Below are 8577 nucleotides of genomic sequence, written 5' to 3' on the forward strand. Positions count from 1 at the left end.
GCTGCAACAGCTCCTGCTGGCTTGGCCTGCAGCCAGGAAGGGGTTAAAGGCTCTGCCTGCCTGCATCGCCCAGCCTGGGAACTGAGGTCGGGCCAGAGTGGAGCCATTGGGGGGACAAAAGGTCAAGCCAGGGGGAGTTCGCCTCACCCCTCAACCCCCAAGAGTTTGGATTTTTGACTTTGGGTTTGAAAAGTATTTTCAAATGAATATTTGCACATCACTTGCTTAAAATGGAAGGAATATCTACTAAAAGGGATGGAGATTAAGGTCTCAAATCCTGTGGCCAGCTCAGGGTGTGCTGATACATGAGGGCAGGTCCAGGGTTAGAAAATTTCTCCTTCTGGGGCCAGAGCAATAGTGCCGCAGCTTAGGTACTTGGGCTCTTGCCTACCATGTGGATGACTTAGGTTCGATCCTCAGCACCCCCATGTGGTTTCCTGAGCCCCACCAGAAGTGATCCCTGAGCACAGAACCAGGAGTAAGCTCTAAGCACTATTAGGTATGGATCCCAAACACAAACAACACACGTGAGAAATGCACCTCCCCTTTCTGACCTCTTCACACCAGTCCCTAGAAAACCCGAGCAAGGCGAACAGAGTCACTGGCACATCTGGGCATAGGTGTGGGCTCCGCTTTAGCTCAAACCTTTAACTTTTATACCATTTGAAATAAAATGCTCAAACACTCCCCAAGGGTCAGCAACAACTCCCTGCAAGTGGGCGCAGAGTGGGCAGTAGAGAGGCGGTATTTCTACCAGCTCTGAAGGCACCATGATGCCAGACAGCGTCCTGCAGGTCTGGATACCATCCTTGGATACCAGACCTTCAGTCCTGAGGCAGTGGGGCACCCTGGGGACCTGGCCTATGAGAAGTTTAAAAGCTTAAGCCACTGCTTCAGCACCTTGATCCCCAGAAGGTATTCGAGGAATGTGTTTAGCTTAGAGGGGTGTGGGGGGCTGGGGTAGGTGGGGGAAGTAGAGAGGTGAGCTCAGGCCCCCAGCCCTATGCTGACTCTGATCTCCCAGCTGTTCCCTTTGCTTCTTTCCTCCTGCTTTTCTTCCTTTACTTCCAGGCAGTCTCTTCTGACTGCCACATGGCCTCCGACCTTGGCCACCTTAGTAAAGGGTTCTTTCCTACCCTTGAAGGAGACTGGTCTTCATCTAGCTGGGTGGGGATGTGTTAGGGACCTACAGGAAAAAGGCATTTTTGTTGGTGCTTGGTTTTGGTGCTGGGAGGTATTGTTCTCTGATGTCAAGGGCTAGGGGCCAAAGCGGGAAGAGATGGCTGATCTCTTTGGATTCAATTCATGTCCTTCCTTCTTTGTTTTTGGGCCACACCCATGGTCTCAATCTTCTCCTGGCTCTGAACTCAGGGATCACTCCCATCAGAGCTCTGGGGTGGCAGGGATTGCACCTGAGTGAGCAGCATGTAAGGCCAATGCCCTTCCAGCTGTGCTATCTCTCCAGCCCAATCCAAGTCCTTCCTTAAACTTTGCATTAAAAAGACAAACAAGCTCCGCTTTCACTTGCTTGGAGAGTGTGAAAGGTCCGGACATCCTAATCTAGCCGCCTGACACAGAGAAATGAAGAGACTGAGGCTGCAGCAAATGCTCCAGTAAGTCCTTTATTTCTGGCTGGTCAGGGTCAAATGTGTGTCCATAACAGGACAGAGGCAAAATAACACGTGGCGTTCTACATTCCTTCTTATATACCATAAGAAGGGGGAGGGGGAAGGAAGGGTAGTGACGACTTCCTTAAGGGCGGGACATCTGCCAAGGTAATACGAGTTATTGGTGGGGGCGGTAGTGATGACTTCCTTAAGGGCGGGACATCCGCCAAGGTTGGTGGGGGCGGGGTAGTGATGACTTTCCTTTTCAATCCCCACTTTTTGTAGTAAGGCTTCTAATCCTAGAAGCCAGTTTGATAGGGGGCCTCCATCTCCTGATATTCCTGGTCAGAATTTCCTGAGTGAGCTAATTCTTGGTATTGTTGGCGTAATACCATGAGCTTGACTTCCCCAACCTGCGTTCGATTGAATGTAGTGAGGTGATTGGTTATGCATGGCCCAATGGCTACCAGAAGTAAGAGGCCCAAAAGGGGCCCCAGTAGGGGTATTAGATAGGGGAGAATCCCACCCCATAAAGACCATAAGGGACCGTCTAATAGCTCCTTTCTTCTTTCGGCCAGCTCCTCTTGATGGTGTCTGATTCTGTCCCACACTATTCCCGATTTGTTACTATAAAAACAACATTCTTCTTGCAAGGCCATGCAAAGCTCTTCTTTCTCTGCCAAGATTAAATCTAACCCTCGCCTGTTTTGTAATACCACTTTAGCCACCGAGTCGAGCTGGTCCTGCAGATCACTAATAGATTTATATACCATCTCCACATCTGAAATTAACTTTTGCGAGAGTTTATCATACCTGTCTATTGATATTGCTAGCCTTGCTCCCCCAGTTGCTAATCCACCTGCTACCCTGAGCCCTACCAGTAGGGGCAGGAGCATCACGGCTTGTCGAGATCTATGCTAGACAGAGGGATGGGCTCTGTCCCCGGGATGATGTCAATGCTGGGGCACAAATTCCAGTCCAGTTTTGGGCTAAAAGAGAGTAAGCCAAATTTCCCCCACATATCCATACCTGTCCCGGAGGTAAGCACCCTGGGCTGGGGGGGCAGGTAGGACTTCTGAGCAATGAGTGGCTTCTACCTGACCCAGGTCTATAGATTCGGTGCCATTATGCGAATAGCAAACAGAAGATTCAAAGCTAAGAGGGACTACCTTAAAGGGTTTGACTTAAGTACAACTAAAAGAAGCAAAGGTTAGATTACCTAGTCAGCCAGGGACAGCCAGAGGCCAATTTTCCCCTGCCTTTATACAAAGCCAACAATCAGCAGCTAAAGAACGGTTAGAGAAATTAAGAAGTTTGTGAGTTTCTTCTAGGATGTTCTGAGTATTCGGATCTAACTTCTCAGCAGGCATCCGGGGTCGGAGGGAGGGATGCTGGGGCCACTTAGGCATTAGGGTCTTCACCTCCTTTGTAGCCCAGTCTATGGCCTCCTTCTCTCTTTCCTTGTCTGTTGGCCCCCCCACCCAAGATGTGAATGGGAGCCTTTAGGGGCCAACAGACCAAGTCTCCCACTTTGGCCATGCAACTCACGGCTCCATAGGGGGACTTATGGCTATTAACTGTCCATTCACCTCCCATGCTCCCCCTGTAAGTCTCGATGAACTTGGCCATCAGATATGCCTTGTTATTTTTGGTACACTCTCGATACTCCCTATAGCACCGGAGTGAACTTGATTAAGCTCCACACATCCAGCAGGGCATTTTTCTCCTGAAGAGGGAGGCAAAGGCTGAGGTTTTGCTTTACACACCCATTCTGGCTTCCCCCTCACATGGGAACTAGGGGACTGGAGGTAAGCAGTTCTAGTTCCACAGTCTACTGATCGAGTGTACAGAAGCCTACTGTTGAGTTGATAGCCCGCCCCCCTGCAGTCACAGGGGTTTTCATATAGTCTTTTTACCAGTTCATCCAGGTGTATGGCCTGATCGAGTCCTCCCTCAGTAAGTGCCAGGAGAAGCATTGCCAGAGTCAGTGAGCACATCAGGGCTGGAGTGTGCCCGCCGAACCCGAATTTTGAGGGTTCTCAGTGTGCTCCACTTTTCACTCATCATGGTTGAGATCAGCACAGGCAGGTTTTAGATGGGAGGCATGAACCCAGGAAGCAATGCCGTCCACTTTAACAGCAGTCGGGGTGATCAGAAGGATGACATAATGTCCTTTCCACCTATGCTCTAGTGTCTGCGAGCAGTGCCGTCTCACCAGGACCTGGTCTCCCGGCTTGAAAGGGTGAGACACTGTCAGTTCTCTGGGTTCATATGCCTGTCTGAGTCCCTTCCAGATTTGGCTTCGTAGGGCAACAATGGCGGCCAGTCAAGCTACTAGGGGAGTGGAAGGGGGAGAGAAAACATTATAAGGCTCAGAAAGCATTTGCACTGGGGGTGAGGGGAGAGAGTGCCATATGGTTGCTGCTGTAGGAAGACCAGGACTGTCTGCCCTTTGTTCTGGTCCTATGAGCTGATTCAGCTGAATCTTCAGGGATTTCTTCTTATTCAGGCTGTGAATTTCACCACGAAAATAAGGAGGTTTCTGTGTTCTTTTCTTTAATCCTGCAACTTAAATGGGCTGTTGGGGTAGAGAGAAAACTATAGAGCCCTAAACTTCAGTTGCCTTTCCTGCACTGGGTTAGACAGAGATGAAGAAATTTCATATTTAGTAATAATTTTCTTACTTTTAACATAACCAAGGGAAGCATAATTTTTGCTTCTTTCCTTATACTACCCATTTTTGTTAAATGTTAGAGTTGGTTTATTTTCACTACCTGCTTCAACCTCTGGGATAGATAGGCATAATGTTATCTTTAATTGTTAACTTGGCTTATTAATTCCTGTGGCCTTTCTTTCCCCCTTATTTCCCTCATAGCCTTTTCTGATGACCATTTTGCTCCATGTTTTTCCTAGAAATTTCATCACCCTACAAGTCATTAAAGGGAACGTGGTCAAAGATCAATTTTCTGTAGCTACTTCAGGATGGCAAGGGACTGCAGTCTCAATCTCTAGATAGGGTGAAATCTCATATTTCCCTAAAGGAACAGTTAACTGGATCACATTTGCAGTCTTAACACCTGAAAAGAATCAGATCAATTAGACAGGGGAATATTACTTAACACAATCAGGCCTTGGAGCAGTAAATAGTACAACTTGAATGCCATGGCTGTCCTTATTATCTGTAATGATAGCACAAATTAAACAACAGAAAATAAAGCAGTATAGCATTATCAATAAACACAGCTCTGAGTTACTTTAGCCAGACTAACGTTTGCATTTATAGTTTATGATCTGGTTTAGTACAACTAGTAAGAACATTTTCACATAAGTTACTTCAAAGAAGTGGGTTTTAAGTTAGGCCCACTAGAATTTTAATTAGCTACAAAAATAGTTTTTCTCTCCACCTATACCTTGTACCTTACCAGGTATTTAAATAACTTGGCTTTTTCCTTTGCACATATACAGCACTGTTGGAGAAATCTCCATCTAGGGCACCCCCATTACTTACAGAGCTTTTCTGAGGATAGGTTGTAGACACAGCAGGTTTATCATGTCACAGTCACTCAGGTTTGGCTGATTAGTTGGTCAGTTCAGCATGAAGATCTTGTGGATGGCCGTGGGCATCTCACCCTCTGTAGGAATTTTCAGAGGTGATCTGTCTGTTCCGCTCCTCTTCAGGTTTGGAAGAGACTCTTTCTCTTGAGACTGGGGGTGGAGGGTGAGAGCAGGGCCCACAGGCTGTGGTCAGTTAGTGCTGCTCTAGAATCTAGAATCTTCTAGGATATCTTCAATTTCCTTACTCAGGCCATTCATCTCGCTATCTTTCCAGTCTTTACAGCCAAATGCTTAAGAGTGCCTGCTTGTCACACCACCTCAACTCCAATTATTCCTCTGAAAGAGGGCTTTGGGGTCCCCTCATTAATTTTAGGATTTTCTGTCTGCATGGGGATCACTCCTCATGCAGAGAGGAAAGCCATCTGCTTGTATCTTGTGCAAAGCAACATGATGCTGTGACATAAAATGGTACTAAAAGGTTCTAGGAGAAGAGAAAAATCAAATATTACTTAAATTTGCACAGAAAATTCTAGAATCTGTTTTACAATGAAATCTTTTATATTTTTTGATCTTTAAAACCATGACCATTTTTACAAAGCCTCTTGTGATACAAATATTAATGTTCTGGGTAGCAAATAATGAAAAATTGTAAAATAATATGTTAATCATGCTTGACTCTACATATAAAAGTTTACTTAGTCTTCTGGCCTCGATTTACAGGCAGAAGACACCAACAATTTACATTACACAAATTAATTCTGAAAACCAGAAAGAATGAGTGCTCATTACTTCTGGCAGAACATGCTTAAAAACATTTACACTTCTTTTATGTTAACCTAAAGGCATATCAGTAATAATAATTTAGTTTGATTATACAGATTTTTCCTAATACACATTTTTAACCTCTTTTGCACATCCTTAAACTTTTTGTATTCAGCCACTTTCCTTTCTGCATGCAAGGCAAATGCCCTACCTTCTGGCTCCTTCTTCTCTTCTTCTTCTTCTTCTTCTTCTTCTTCTTCTTCTTCTTCTTCTTCTTCTTCTTCTTCTTCTTCTTCTTCTTCTTCTTCTTCTTCTTTTTAACTTCTCCACATTCTTTGGGAGTGGTTTTGCTGCTAAAAACCGCCACGTGCACCAAACTCAGACTAGAACTTAGCATTAGGGCCCTAGGAACAGAGCTTTAAATTGTCTGCTGCCAGTTTAGAATTACTTTGCTGAATATTTTTGCACCTAGCAGGACCAGATTTTATTGATTCCTTTTTCTTTAGGTATTCACAACCTAGTACCATCAAGATTTTCACATTAAGCCACCTTAAAATCCACTATTAAGTTTGGTGAGATAAATTCGACATGGAATTGAGATACTTTAACAATAACATGCATTCACAAAGTTAACAATATTGTTTAAAAAAGGCCAACCACAATAATCTGCAACATCTTTATATTCTCAATTGTTCATTTTAAGAAACCTTTAAGTTAGTAATTTAAACGCTCAAAATTTTTTTCTGACTTCCAAACCATTAGCTAAATTTTTCTTTGATATGTAAAAGACCCACTGGGATTACTTTTCTACACCCACATTTCCCAGCCAGGTGAGTCCAGGAGGACAATAGCCATTGCCCTGGGGGCTTGGTGAATTCCTCAGGCTGGAGAGTTTAAAAAGCACTTTTTTTTTATTCAGCTAAAAAAAAGTGGCCAGTTAGCCCCATTTCTTTCTGGCCTTAACACATGGCAGGAAAGTTGGGTGATTGCAAAGTCCAGAAATTCTCCAGGGAAAATTTATCCCTGATGGCCTTTGAGAAATCTGGGGTTTGCAATCTCTGACACCCTCTGCCATGTCCCTAGAATAACAATGCCAGCTTAACACACAAATTGTGACCTGAGGAGAGGTGGCCCCTAGAGTTTCTTTCCATGGTCAGACCAAAGAAAACATAGAACACAAAGAACCACAGACAAAAACCAGACAGACAGTGGCGCCACACTGGAACAACCCCAACGAATGCATTCAAGAATTTCTGCCCAATGCTCTAGTGTCAAAGTAAGTGGGGTGGATTGACTTTGCCTCATTCTAGCGAGTTTGAAATTTTCTATTACAGTGGCTAATACAGCAAATCACTAGGAGGAAAAATATTCCAGAGCCTATGACAATATGAAAGGCAAACAACCCAATAAAAGTATTGAACTTTTCTTTCTGAGAAGTGCAATTTGAAATACAACCATAGAAAAAGAAAATGGGAAGGAATCAAACTTGTAAAGAAGCAGAATGCAGATTAAAGAGGAAGTGTTTGACAACTATAAGGGGGCTTTTTGTTATGCTTGGACCAATGTGTTCCTATTTGACACTCACTTTCTCTTCTGTGGGGGACAAGCCTTTATCTGGAGAGGCTTGGCTGAGACCCCCTTATCCTGTCACAGGGTTTTTGTCACTGGACCTCGCCCTTTGGCTTTTAAATGAGGTACCTGCACCCGGGGGGGGGGGTTTGTGAGTCGAACTTAGAATCGCCACGAAGGCGGACAGACAAAGGAGGCAGTTAGAGAGGAATCAAAGGAACATTCAGAGGCACAACTGTAAACTTCACAGGTTAATTTTCAACTGTAAATACCAACAATCAGTCCAAGACAGATGGCAATGCCAATAACAACCAAGCTGGTTGAGCTCTACAAATCACAGGCAGACAACCTCTCCCAGCAGCCCAGGAAAGTCTTCCCACTGTTCTTAATGATCCCCTGGGGCACCTCCAGGGTCGTGACCTATAGCACCAGAGCCCCATCAGCTCGCTACTACTTGGATTCCTCGTTGAGTAGGGGACTTGAACCCTCAGTCTGCTACTACTCGTATTCCACTTCGAGTAGGGAACTCATACCTTCAGTTATGTTACTAAGTTATGTTACTAAGTTCAGTCACTAAGCCACTACAAAGTCTGCTTCCCATTGTTCAAAGAATATAACATAATCTTAAACTAGGACAGACATGAAGCAAAGTGCACTCACACACACATCAGAACTCACCAGGCCGCCTGTTCACAGCTCTGTTCCGGGCAGGATGAGGACTCCTGGCTGTCTCACCAAATGAAAGGTCCGGACGTCCTATTCTAGCTGTCCAACACAGAGAAATGAAGAGACTGAGGCCCCAGCAAATGCTCCTGTAAGTCCTTTATTTCTGGCCAATCAGGGTCAAATGTGTGTCCATAACAGGACATAGGCAAAAGACCACGTGGTGTTCTACATTCCTTCTTATATACCATAAGAAGGGGGTAAGGAAGGGGTAGTGACGACTTCCTTAAGGGCGAGACATCCACCAAGATAATACGAGTTATTGGTGGAAGCGGTAGTGATGACTTCCTTAAAAGCGGGACATCCGCCAAGGTTGGTGGGGGCGGGGTTGTGATGACTTCCCTTTTCAAGTGCAGTTTCC

This window comes from Suncus etruscus, chromosome 13, assembly GCF_024139225.1.
Source record: "Suncus etruscus isolate mSunEtr1 chromosome 13, mSunEtr1.pri.cur, whole genome shotgun sequence".
NCBI classification, from domain to species: Eukaryota; Metazoa; Chordata; class Mammalia; order Eulipotyphla; family Soricidae; genus Suncus; species Suncus etruscus.